Raw genomic sequence first — 13,750 nt, forward strand, 5'->3', positions numbered from 1 at the left:
CAACATTGGCCATCAAGTGTGCCAGTTAAATTCAGCAATTTTATTTCCAGAAAAGGAAAAGACAAAAAGTAGCACATGGCCAGACCAACATTAGAGCTTTTGCTCCCTGAGCAAAACAGTAAATTTTGGCTGATTTCCTATTCACAGGCAATCAGTGAAGAGGAGGGAAGAAAGACGTTAGCACTGTGTCCTGGTTGACCTTCAGATCAAATATGGTACACACACACACACACACACACACACACACCCTCTCTTAATATAGGGGAAGCTGCAATCACTTTTCATTAAAATACACACACACACATACACACACACACACACATGTAACCAGAGCTATCTAGCAGAGAAATATAATTGATTGGAGAAACAGTACCCTGAATCTGACAACTGCTGCTGTTCTGCCCTTTTGTAATGAAGCTACTGCCATCTCAGCAGATAAATATTTGCTTGTCAATAAATATATACTGCTTATAGCTTGATATACAATTTTGGTTGCATTTTTCAATATTGTACAAGAAATTTTTGAAAGATGTTGGTTAATGGGGTTTGGCATTTTAATATTTCACCTGGCACCGTTTCTATTTGCAAATAGTACATTATAACTACGTGGCATTTCAAAAATTATATTCCTTTTAAATTCCTAGAAATATAAAGCCTAATAATAGATTGGGTTTTTACTGATCTATTTAGGAAGCTTTTATTAGACACCTACTAGTTAGCTAAGGATGCAAAACATAGGAATCAGGACTGGGTGATTTCATCAAGGTTGAAAACTCCCAGATGCAGAAATTCACTCTCCTAATGTAGAACACAACCTTGTTTGCAATTTATAATCTTAGAGAATTGTCTAGAGTACTGGTGGTTAAGGGATGAGGCAAATAGGTGACAGTAGACAGAGTGCCAGGCACATCTTTCTGAATTCAAATCTGGCACTTAATAGCTTTGTGATCCTGGGCGAGTCATTTAACCCTGTTTGCCTCAGTTTCCTCATTTGTAAAATGAGCTGGAGAAGGAAATGATAAACTACTCTAGGATGTTTGCCAACAAAACCCTAAAGGGCTGTACAGAGAGTTGGGCCTGACTGAAAAACCACTAAACATGAACAATATAGACAATAAGTGTCCAAAGCAGGATACAAAGACAAAATGAAAAAGAACCTTTACTTTCAAGGTGCTTTAAATGGAGGGTGTGAGGAGGGAGGAAAAAATGAAAAGAGACAAATATAAACATGGTAATCTGAGGAGGAGGGAGATAGCTTCAACTAAGGGAACAGGGAGCCACTAGCGGCATCAGAAGATAGGACTAATAACTAGGAGAATCACAAAAGGCTTTCCATATGAAGTGAGACATAAGCTAACCCTTGAAGCAAGCTCTGACTTCTAAAAGTTGGAGGTGAAGAAGGAGTGAATTCCAAACACGGAGGTCAACCTGTACAAAGGCAATGGGGCTGTAAATGATGGTGTATGTAAGGTGAATTTTAGTGGAAGGTGGATTTTAGAGTGTGTAAAGTGAATTTTTGTCATCATTTCTTAGAGTTCAGTTTCCCAAAATCTATAGCCATAACAATCTCCTGTTCCCAGGTATTAGATATAAGTTCCCACAGTTATGGTTCAAAATATCTCCACTACACTTGCGCATAGCTATATAGTGATAAACAATATGAACATACACTGCGACTGCACAGTGAGATACAAGGATGAGATGATGCAAACTGGTGAAACTATTGCTGGCAATATGTCTTCTTTATCTGCTGGTCTAAAAAACAGGTGGCACTGGTCAGTGAATAGGGAACCTTAGGGTTGAACGCACGGATGTTGTGTGCCTCAATTGTCCCCCATTGAGGCTTGGAGGGAACCTTAAGGTTAAATACACAAGCTGGAATGCTGTGTGCCTTGATCAGCCCCCATCAAGGTTTGGGGGGAATCTGTTTGCCTCAATTGGCTCCCATTGAGGCTCGAGGGGATTTAGGTGAAGCACAAGTTGTGCCTGTGTTGATTGACCCCATCAAGACATAGGAGTAGTTGCCCCCACTTCTCACCAGCCCCTGTGAGAAGGGTGATTGGAGAATGCTGTAGGAGTTGTGCTCCCATTATCAGCAATCCTCTTCTGAGAAAACTAGACTAGGATAAAGTAAAATGATTAGCCCCTTCTTAGTGTCTTTCCTGTCTGACTAAATCAAGAGTGCACCTGTGCTAGCAGCCCTCCTGTGTGCTGTGTTTATCTGTCTTACAGATGGGATGCTAAGTTCAGGGAGCAGGTCCAGGTTCAGTGGAACATTGAGTATATGAAGGATGATGTTTACTAGGACTCAGAAGGGTAGGCTGAACTGCCTGCCCATCAACTGGGAATGACTAACAAACAATGATACACAACCATCTAATGGAATATCATTGCACCATTGGAAGTGACAAAAAGAAGAAATCTAGGACAACCTGTGTGAACTGCTACAGAGACAGTCAGAGAACAATTACAGTGATAACACTATTTAAAAAATAAAAAAGCAACTTTGAAAGATTTAAAAACTCTGAGCAATGAAATGACAAAGTATGACTCTAGAGAACCAATGACAATCCAGAGGACCAGTGACAATACTTGCTAACTACCTCCTAACAGTCAGACAGGGCCAATGCATGGATTTGTTTCTCCTGACTATGATTGTAGGTAAGTCAGTCAGGTCACCCCACCATATTTTAAGTAAAGGATGCTTTAACTAAGTGAGAATGGCTCAATCAAAGACTTCAGATTAAATCTGAATAGCCCTTGATCAACCGGAGTGATGTCCCAACAGAAAAAGGTGTTCAGATTGGCTGAAGAGACTTGATCAAGCCCTGTGGGTCTTCTGGATAGAAAACTGTTCAGAAACTGGAATTTTAAGCAAGCAGAGATCGGACAAGCCTAGAGTGAATGCTTCAGGAAAACCTCTGAGGCATGACCACTTGAGGGGTTGTGAAGGAAGAGAGCACCTTGGCTTTGGTTTCCTCCCTTCCCTTCATTAGCTAGAGGAGGGCTTTATGAGCTTTGAAGGGTCCAGTCTTCTCAGTAGCATTCTACAATCATCCTCTAGATGAGAGCCCTTAAGGTCATGTGTGCCCCCTCTGGGTCCTCAAGTGTGGCCCTTTGACTGAACCCAAACTTCACCGAAGTTTTTTGTTGTTCTGTGAAGTTTGGATTCAGTTAAAGGGCCACACTTGAGGACCTAGAGGCTACATGTAACCTCAAATCCATGGGTTCCCCAGGCCAGCTCTAAAGCAACAGTTACTGGCAGAGGTGTCTAGATTGGGGGACAAGCACAGAGAAAATGTGAGAGAGAAAAGCAGTCATGGCTCCCCAAGAAACGTAGCAAAGACACTGCCCCTCTTGTTGTGGCTCAGTGTTCAATTGTGTTACATAATGTTATGCTTTGTGATGGACACACCACGTTGTGTGATGGACATTCAATGCCATACAAAGGACTACTATGTTATGTGATGGCATGTCATCCAAAGGACATGCAACGTATTGCACTATGTCATGTGGCAACAGGCCACATCATGTGATGGCTGCTGTGTCATGTGACTGACAACTATGTCATGTGAGTGACAACTATATCATGTGTGTGAGGTGTTGTATCATGTGATGACTGGCATGTCATGTGAGTGACATGATATATAACATGCTGCATCATATGGTGACATGAAACCTTATGTGACAGACATGGTATGTCATGTGATGCCATATAATGCCATGTGACAGATGCATCACATCATGTAATGGACACAATGGTTTGACTTTGCCTTGGTTTTCTCATATGTAAAATGGGAATAATAAACTCCCCTTTCAGGACTTTTTCAAAAATCAAAAGAAATAATATTTGCAAAGAACTTTGCCAACCTTAAAGCACTATATAGTTAGCTATTTTTATTAATCATAATAATAATAGTAATCCAGTAAAGCATATAAAAATGAGCAGAAGAGGACAGAAGGAAATTCAGAGGGAGATACCAGCAACTAGAGCTGCTTTGAAATGACCATATATCTGTTTAACAGCTTTATAAAATAGAGATTTATGTTTCACATACAGCCCTCTTTTTCCATTCTTCTTTGCCCAATTCAGAATAATAAAAAGTGAAAATTTTTTTATTTTTTATAAAATTAAAGTACAGTTGTGCAGAAATTTAAATACCAAACAGTAGATTTTATGTTTTATGCTAAGGGCACTGAAGGCTTTTGAACAAGAAGTGAAATATTTAGACTTGTGCCTTCAGCAGATTACTTTGGCAGCTCTAGGGAAGATGGAAGATAGAGACTGGAAACTTGTGTCCAGTGAGGAGCCTGTAACAATAGTCCAGGAGCCTGAGATAAAAGTGTGACTATATGAGGAGAGAAATAGAATGAGAGTTAAGTTCAATGATACTCCACTTTGACTGTCTATGAGGGCATCCTCAAGAGAACAAGTAAATGCAGTTTGAAACTTGGGGGAAAGTAAGAGCATTACTTTCCAAATAATCAGTGTTCAGAATAAAACTCCTGACAATTACAGTCATTTGGGAAAATTAGAGACATTCTTGCTACAAGATGTGAAGATTTTGTAGCATTTGGGAAAATTTGAGTAGAGTTTTTCAGTATAATTCCATAAGATGATTTTCCCCTAATAGTATCAGAAACATATGATTGCCTGAGTTCAGTTGGAGTAGTTAGGGAGGCAATATTACTATCAATGTCATACTAAGATAGTTTATATGAATGAGCACTTAGAATAAAGCTAAAATCTTCAAGAATTCTTGGCAAGAGAAACCCAAATTACAATTTTGACAAAAATATAAAGTCAGGTAATAATTATATTTTCTCATTTGGTAGGAAAAGAAAATCAAAGTTCTATTTTTTCACATTTTTTCCTTCATATTGGAAATGAATCTAGTTATATCCATTGGATTGGGCTAAATTATATTAAATAAGAACCCACATTTCATACACCCACACTTTCAAGCGTTGGGGCATCTTGGACATTAGCAAGTAACACTGACTTCTGGTCACACTTAGTCCTCAGGTAAATATTCTTTTCACCAGTACCTCACTATCCTCCCATTATTCCCATTTTTAAATGGTATTTAACTCCAATCACCAAGAATTTCTTCAATGCCTCTTATATTATTATTATATACTATATATATGTTATATGCTATATATAATATTATATATTGCATAGAGAACAATAAAGATGAATAATCTATTAATTGGAAAGGAATCTATATATATACACCTATTATAAAATACAATAGGGAAATTCTATGAGAGTTCAAAGAAAGCTGTGAATACTGATGGCTGGTTTCATGGAGTTGGTTGCATTTGAGTTAGACGTTAACAGATTGACAGGACTTTTATTGCCAGCAGAGTTAGGGGTGGGGGTATGGGGAGAGAAAATAGTGCAACCCTAGGAGATATCTACTTTATAAAAGGATCTTCCTTAGGATCGAGGGACAAAAAATTTAAAAAGAAGAATTTCTGCCCTCAAAAAGCTTATTTTCTATTGGAGGAAATAAAGTATATAAACTTGTCTCTGTGTGTATATTAGGGGTATATTTATATATATAGTCACACAAATATAAACATACACAAATGCATAAAATATTAATGTGCCTATGTGTACATATTTATAGATAGTTGAGAGAAAAAGAGAGAGAGATTGATTTCAGGATATCGAAGACACTAACAATGAGAATAATTATGAAAGGTTTCTCACAAGAAGCAATTAGGAAGTTTAAAATCGCAACCTCCCTTCAAGGCTCAGCTGATGATTTTAAGAGATGGAGATGAGGAAGTGGATTCTAGTCACAGGGCACAACCTGTACAAAAATATGGAGAGAGAAGATGAAATGCCAAGTTCATTGGCCAGCAAGGAGGCCTATTTGGCAGAAAGATCAAATATACGAAAGGGAGTATTATGCTATAAGCCTGAGAGTTTGGCTGGATCTAGCTCATGAAGGATGGTAAATGCCAACCTGAGGAGTTTCTATTTTATACCAGAGGCAATAGGGGATCGCTGAAACTTCCTGAGTGGGACAGGGTTTGGATGTGGGTAGAAAATGACATGATCAGAATCATGCTTTAGGGGAAGTTTGTTTTGTCATCTGTGTGGAAGATGGATTGGAAAGCAGAGAGACCACAACTTCATTTAGAAGACTATTGTAATATTTGAAGAAGGGATATGCTGGAGCCATTTTGGACTGCTCAGGAGAGCTGATTGTTAAATTTTTTAATGTGAACATTTATACCTTAGAAATTGGATGAAGACTGCAAATCAAGGCTTGATTTATTGTTCTATTGATACCTATTGATTGAGAGCAATCAATTAAATGTTAATAATACAGATTAAACTTAAAAGGTTGTCCTGCCTTATAGGAGAGCCAGTTGTTAATGTTTCCCAGCATGCCATTTCATTGAAGTGAAAGGTAGTGAGGTCCTGGACTAGAGTGATATTGATTTGAATAAAGAAAGGAAGATTGAGATTGGGATATTTGGAGAGATAAAATTGATAAGACTCATATAACAATCATGATAAAGGTGAAGAGGCTAAAAAAAGCACAGGGCTTTTTGTGGGGAAAGGTGGATGGTCCAAGTTAAGCTAGAGCATTGGCACATGAGGGAGAAGAATGAAAAGTGAAGTTGAAAAGTCTGGTTGGGACCTGCTTGGCCCCACGTTGGTGGGCGCCAAGTTGCTATGGTGACGGCATAACTTACCGAGAGGAGCAAGTCTTATACCTGGCCAGCAGGCTGCTTGTCCTCCTGTGGAGCTCGCGAGTAAAAGAATGAGGCAGGAGAGCGGGTCAGTGAAGCAACTCCGATTTATTCAAGCAAGCACTCTGATTATATAGTCTCTGCCAGCTAGCCCAGTGAACCATGGTAACACACACAAACAAACGCGAAACTATAGAAATGAACACAAGCTGGAACTATAGTGACAACAACAAACCAGGGGTGGGGCCATCCCTTCCAGTGCCATCTTGTTCACCCTTCCGTGCTCCAGACTCAGTTTACCTAATGTCCATCAGTGTGGCGTCCCAGATGGTGTGGTGGTCAGCGCCCCTTACAGGGACCAACTTGTAGAAGGCCTGTGTTCCAAACTGGAATTTTGAACTTAACTTAGTAGGCAATGAGGAGTCTTTTAAGATATTTAAGTAAAAACATTACATGACCAAGCTTATGCAATAGATATTTGAGGAAAGACTTGAGGTTAAGGAGTATTATAGTGGGAATCCTTTAGGGTTCAGATTAGACATGATAGTTTCTAAAGACCTTTTCCAACTCAAAAATTTTGTTATTTCATGATTCTTCATTGATGGCAGTTTATATGACAAAATCCCAAAAAATACACAAGTTAAGGTTGCTAGTAAGTTAGAAGTCAGGGAAAGACAATGAGAATTTGGATTAGGGTTGAAACAGTGAGAATGGAAACAATGGGTACAAGTGATACTGTGGAAGTTGAATCAATAGGATTTTATGATGTCATATATAAAGGATGGTGGAGAAGGAGATTTCAAAGAAATCAGATTCTGAGCATTGGCTAACTAAGAGAAATTCAGTGCTTTTAACAATAATAGAAAAGTCAGTAGGAGGAACTCATTTTAGGGAAAGGCTATTGAGTTCAATTTTAAACAGGAGTTTGAAATGTTAACGGGATATTTAGATGGAAATTTGAGTCTGGAACTCAGAAAAGAGATCAGGGCTTAAGATTTGGGAATCTTGCACATAGGCAGTAGTTCAGTTGATGGGAGTATTTGAAATTACCAAGGGGGAGTTTGGTAAAGAATATGGAAAGAAAAGAGAACCATAAAGGGAAAAGGTTTCACTATTGACCTATAGAGGAAAGACACCTCATTATGGGCTGCTAACTCAACTTAGTCTCTTATTTTTCCAGTGATTGACCATGGTTCTAAGATATTATTCCTACAGCCTCAATTTAAGTATAATGAAAATCTCTGTGGAAGTCAGTTTATAAATAATGAAAAAGAAATTAATATTCTTTTCTAAGCTTTTATTGATCTTATAATGGAAAAAGTACATCAGTATTGTGTGTGTATATACTTTTGTTTAGACTCACATGTCACCACTCAGTCTCCTGATAGCCTTAATATTAATCTCAGATTTACTCCTTATGTAATTTTAGGATGAATCAACTGTGCTAGACACATTAATTCCTTATTATAGATTTATGGTATCTTCTGAAAAAAGATTTGAGCCCTCAATTGGGTAGAAAGAAATTTCCCTCTTTCTCACTCCTAACTTTCGCCTTTTCTACTGACACTCTTTCCCTACCACCTACAGCTTACTTATCCTTAAAATTATCATCCAATACCTCTCCTCCCTTTCTCTGCCAACATCTGGAAGAAAATTATCTATGTCTACTGTCTCCACTTCTCATATTATCCCACATTCACTTCTCAAAGTCTGGCTTCATAACACTCTATTTTACTAAAATTTTATTTTCCACGTATCCCACTTCTCTCTTAATGGTTAAGTTAGCCCTAACTCTAAACCTAACCCTAATTCTAACCTTAAATTTTATAGAGTCAGCATCCATCCTCCTACCAGACTAACTCATCCTTGGTCTTTGCTGGATGGCCATCTATCTCCCAACCCCAAGCATGTGTGATCCCCAAAGACTGAGAGCCTTCTTTTCCCTCCACTTTCTCAATGATCTCATCAACTCACATTGAACTGTCCTCAAAAAGCAGATGACTATTGAATCCACATATACAATCCTGATCTCACTTCACCACTCTAATCCTATATAGCAAATTGCCTGATGCATATCACTTGGACATCTCAAACTTAACACATCTGACATGGAATTCATCACTTTCCCTTAACCTATTCATCCTCCAAATTTCCACATTTTGGTTGAAAATACTACAGTTCTCCCAATCACCCAAGTTTATAACCTCAAAGTCATACTAGAATCTTTCCCTTTCTTTGTTCTTCGTATCTAGCCAGCTGTTGATTTCAGTAGACGTTACCCTTACAATATCTTTTGCATTTTTCCCCTTCACTAACATAGCTACCATATTTCAGGCCTTCATTTCCTCTCACCTGGTCTATTATAATAGATCTCACAAATGGTCTTCTTTCTAATCCATTCTTTATCCAATTGTCACAATGACTTTCTCAAAGTTTACATTCAATCATATTCTTCTCCAAAAAAAAAATCCAGTTGGTTTCTTATTGCCATGAAAACAAAATACAAATCCCTGGTATTTATAGCCTTGCACAGTATGTCTCTCATCTACCTTTCCAGTCTTAATTTACATTACTCTCCTCCAAAATACTAACATTCCAGCCAAATTGTAGTACCAGCTGGTACCCAAATTCTACCTTCTGTCCCCAAGCATTTGTGCAAACTATCTTAAAATCTGGAATGTACTATCTTGTCAAGTCTGTATCTTAGAATCATTATCTTAATTCAGGCTCAACTGTGGTTCCTGCCATATCATCCATGGAGCCTTCCTTGATTACTTCCAGTCATTAATAGTCAAACCTTGTGTTTACTTATCTGTGTCCATGTTATAACCTCTCCCTCCCCAAGTTGGATACAGCTCCTTGAGGGTAAAAACTATTTTGTTTCTGTCTTTATATCACCAACATTTAATAGAAGACCCTGAACACAGTAGGCACTTAATAAATATTGCTGAATTGATTTCTACTTGTTTAAAGAAATGTCAATAATAACAGTCCACAATTATGTAATGCATGTACTGCTTTCAGTCTTCCTCATGACAACCATATGTGTGTAAGTATCATTATACCCATTTCACAGATGATAAAGTCCTACTCTAATGCCTCCTTAGGTATAGCTTTTACACTGGGTTTTAAAGGATATTTAAGTTGAGCGCAAACTCTGGCAGGTTCAACAAAACTTGAAAGCCTATGCATATATGCTCTATATCTGTTGTCTACCGACTAGCCTAGCTAAGTTTGTAGAGACTCATCACCAGAGTGATTGACTTGTTAGTTACAGAATTTCTTAAAGATTATCTCTTGAGTTCAAAGGATTATAGATTTAGAGCAAGGAGGTACTCTAATTTTGACTTAATCCAACCTACTCTCTCATTTTAAAGGTAATGGAAGAGAAACCCAGAAAAGTTAGATAACGTCCTCCAAGGTAACAAAGGTAGTGATTTACAGAGGCCAAATTTGAACTCAGCTCTTCTGATTCCATATTACTAAGATCATGATCACAAGCAAAGATGCCACTGAAGTGTAAGAGGTTACAGCCTGCATGGAAGAGAAAGTACAGGTAATAAAAGCATAAGATAAAATAATAGCCTCAGAGAGGTTGGATGCCTTGCCTGTAGCAGCACAGCTAATTCCTGATAGAACCAGAACTTGGACCTAGAGCTTTTGACTCCAAGGTCAATGTCATTTCCATTATATGCTATGGCAGCCTCCTACTCTTTTAATGTATTGAGTAACTGAAGCATACATGACACACTACAGAGTTTAGCCAAGAAGTCACAGTTCTTGCTTAGAGCTCAGTGAAATTTAAAATACGTTATTCAGACCTAATGTTCACCAAGGAACAAGAGAACTTCTCTAGTTGAAAGCAAAATGTCAAATCCAGAACTTAAATAACTTTATGCCATACTTAGAAAAGACCATCACTTGGCAGTCAGACTGAAGATTGTGATACAAGGGTTAAAAACAATGACTGTAGGTCAAATCGCATTTCAGCAAACTCTAAAGCACTCACTCTGTCATACAGGAGTTGAATAGTGTCAGATATTTTCCTGGATGATTGAGTCATGAGGTGGAATTTTTAAAATTTTTGTATTAAATTTTCTCGTTGGAGAAATATTTATCACTAAGTGGATTCAATTTGTATTGCAAAAAACATGTATAAGAATACTAGAAATTTTTATAGATGCCCCCTCACTGCCAATTACTGCTTCCAATTACTTCGCCAGCTGAAAGTGATGCCTTCTTCTCTAGAATACACATAGCAGTTTGTAGCTATTCTTACATATTGCATTTCTCTCAGCATCCATGCACATAAGCATTTAGTGCTTCAGACACTATGATTTTTGTCACTGTGAGTGCCTTCTCCTCTGACTCAGAACATAACCCCTCCATGACTTAGGAGATTGTCTTTGAGAGTTGCAATGGCTGAAAAAATAACAACTCTCTGGTTAGCCAAAGCAGTAATAAGCTTCTCTGAACTTGGCTGGGCTGATCCTTGAACCATAGAAACATGGTCCAAAATCCTTCTAGTTTGATAGAACCTGATGGCGTTTGCTTTCTGCCAGGATAAGCCCAATTTCATCTCCATGTTAAGGCAAGATATCAGAGGAGGACTCTAGCACTCAATCACTGAGTCAGCAAGCATTTATGTATCTACTATGTGCTATGAGGTGGAGAGAATAATGATGAAGATGGTAGTGATAATAATAACTTGTCACATTTTAAATTTTACAAAGTACAATACAAATTTCTCATTTTATTCTAACAAAAACCTTGGGAAGTAAGTACTATTTATTATTCTCATTTTACTGGTGAAGAAACTAAGGGAGTTAGAGGTTAAATGACTTGCCTGGGTCACAAGTCTAATAAATGTTTGAAGCTGTATTTGAATACAGCTCTTCCTGATTTCACATCCGGAGACTCATCTATTGTGCCACACAAAGACAAAATTAAATAATCTTTGCTTTTGAGAAGTTTCTTCTCTATTAGGACATAGTGAATTTCTCATAAATTAGGTGCTTTATCAATGGCTGATGAGTGAATAAAGGTCTCCAAATACTTCAGCCAAAGAAAAATGTCACTGAGAGGAGGTTAGAAAACCTATGACTTCCAACTGTGATTTTTTTCATCCAAACACTGAACAAAACTGCATCTTCGACTATGATTGTTAAGAAGGTACCTGTGTATATGGAGAGAGTGATACAGCAAGGTGCTTAAATCTGCTAGAAACTTTGAGTTTCCCAGTCCAGTGATGTTTTCTACAAGCACTCACCCAAATTTCATCTCTTTCTTGCTCTTAAAAAAATAATTCAGGAATAGATCAAAGTTGTTATTATCACATAAATAAGATCAACACACAACTTTCTAACCTAATGAAAATTAGTCATTTCAGAGCTCTTTTTTAATAGCCTGGTGATTCTTAAAATTTTGAATGGCCTGTGTAGTAAGAGAAAATAGAATGAGAAAAAAGCTGATGGAAATGTGAGCCTTAAATGAGTAACATCTAATAGTCTGATGGATGATTGATGGATATATTTGAGAAAATGAGTCTCTGTTAGGATGAAACAATTTGAAAGCTGGCCATAATCTAAACATATTAGTACCAAGGGCCCAATAGATAAAGCTGTCCAACTAACATTATACTGATGGTTGTGCAAAGAAGTGTGGAAGATAAATGTACAAACAGAGTGATGGACAAGCCCTGCCCTAGAAAAAGAAGAGCCTGTAGTGCCATCATTTTGTTCGCTGACTGATGAGTTCAGAAATGAATATGAAACAGTTGGACTTTTGAGAGTCAAGATGGTGGAGTAAACAATAAATCGCCATAACTCTCCCATATTCACCTCTAAACAACTATAAAATAGCACCCAAAACAAATCCTGCAACAGCAGAACCAGCAAAAAAGACAAGATAAAATAATCTTTTAGTCCAAGAAACTTGGAAGATTGGCAAGAAAGGTTTATCTCACTGAGGTAAAAAGGGAACACAGTCCAGGACAGGAAGCATTCTAGGAAGCTAGCAATAATCCCCACCTCAGCAAACCAGCAGGGGGACCCGGAGCCCCAGTGCAGTGGAGCAGGTAAACACTGGCAACCAGACCCCTCAAGTTCCTTCGCATAGCCAGGGAAACCAGCAGACTCCAACTCCAAGAACCAACACATGCTTCATTATAGTCCCAGGCAAACAGATAGCCACCTGTGGCCAGACCATCAAGTGCTTCAGTGAAGTGCAGAAATACCCCATAGTCTCAGTGCCAAGTAAGCTTCCAGACCCTTATGCCTCCTGCAGTGCCAGTAATCCCCTACCCAAACCCTCAGTGCAACACCAGACATAAGATTGGCTAATATGACAAAAAAAGGAAAATGATAAATGTTGGAGAGGATGTGGGAAAATTGGGACATTACATATTGCTGGTGGAGTTGTGAACTGCTCCAACCATTCTAGAGAGCAATATGGAACTATACTCAAAGAGCAACCAAACTTTGAATACCTTTCGATCAAGCAATACCTCTACTAGGTCTGTATCCCAAAGAGATCATAAAAAAGGGGGAAAGGACCCATATATGTAAAAATATTTGAAGCAGCCCTATTTTCATGGAATATTGAAAGTCATGCCATCATCTTGATGTCATGGTTTTTTTTTTGAGAACAAAGGATGTCCATCAGTTGAGGAACGGCCAAGTAAACTGTGGTATGTGTGGAACACTATTGTGTAATAAGAAAGGATGAACAGTCAGATTTCAGAAAAACCTAAAAAGATTTGTATGAACTGATGCAAAGTGAAATGAGAAGAACCAGAAAATGTACATAGTGTGTGCAACACTGTGGGATGATCAACTGGGACTCAGCTCTTTTCAGCAACACAGTGATCCAAGACAAGTACCAAGAACTAACAGTGGAAAATGTTATCCACATCCAGATAAAGAACTGAGGGCATCTGAATGCAGATTGAAGCATACTTTTTTCACTTACTTTATTCTTTTATGTGTTTTTTTTCTTTTGATCTGTTTCTTCTTTCATAGCTGTGACTAATATGGCA

This window comes from Notamacropus eugenii, chromosome 2 (assembly GCF_028372415.1).
Source record: "Notamacropus eugenii isolate mMacEug1 chromosome 2, mMacEug1.pri_v2, whole genome shotgun sequence".
Classification (NCBI taxonomy): domain Eukaryota; kingdom Metazoa; phylum Chordata; class Mammalia; order Diprotodontia; family Macropodidae; genus Notamacropus; species Notamacropus eugenii.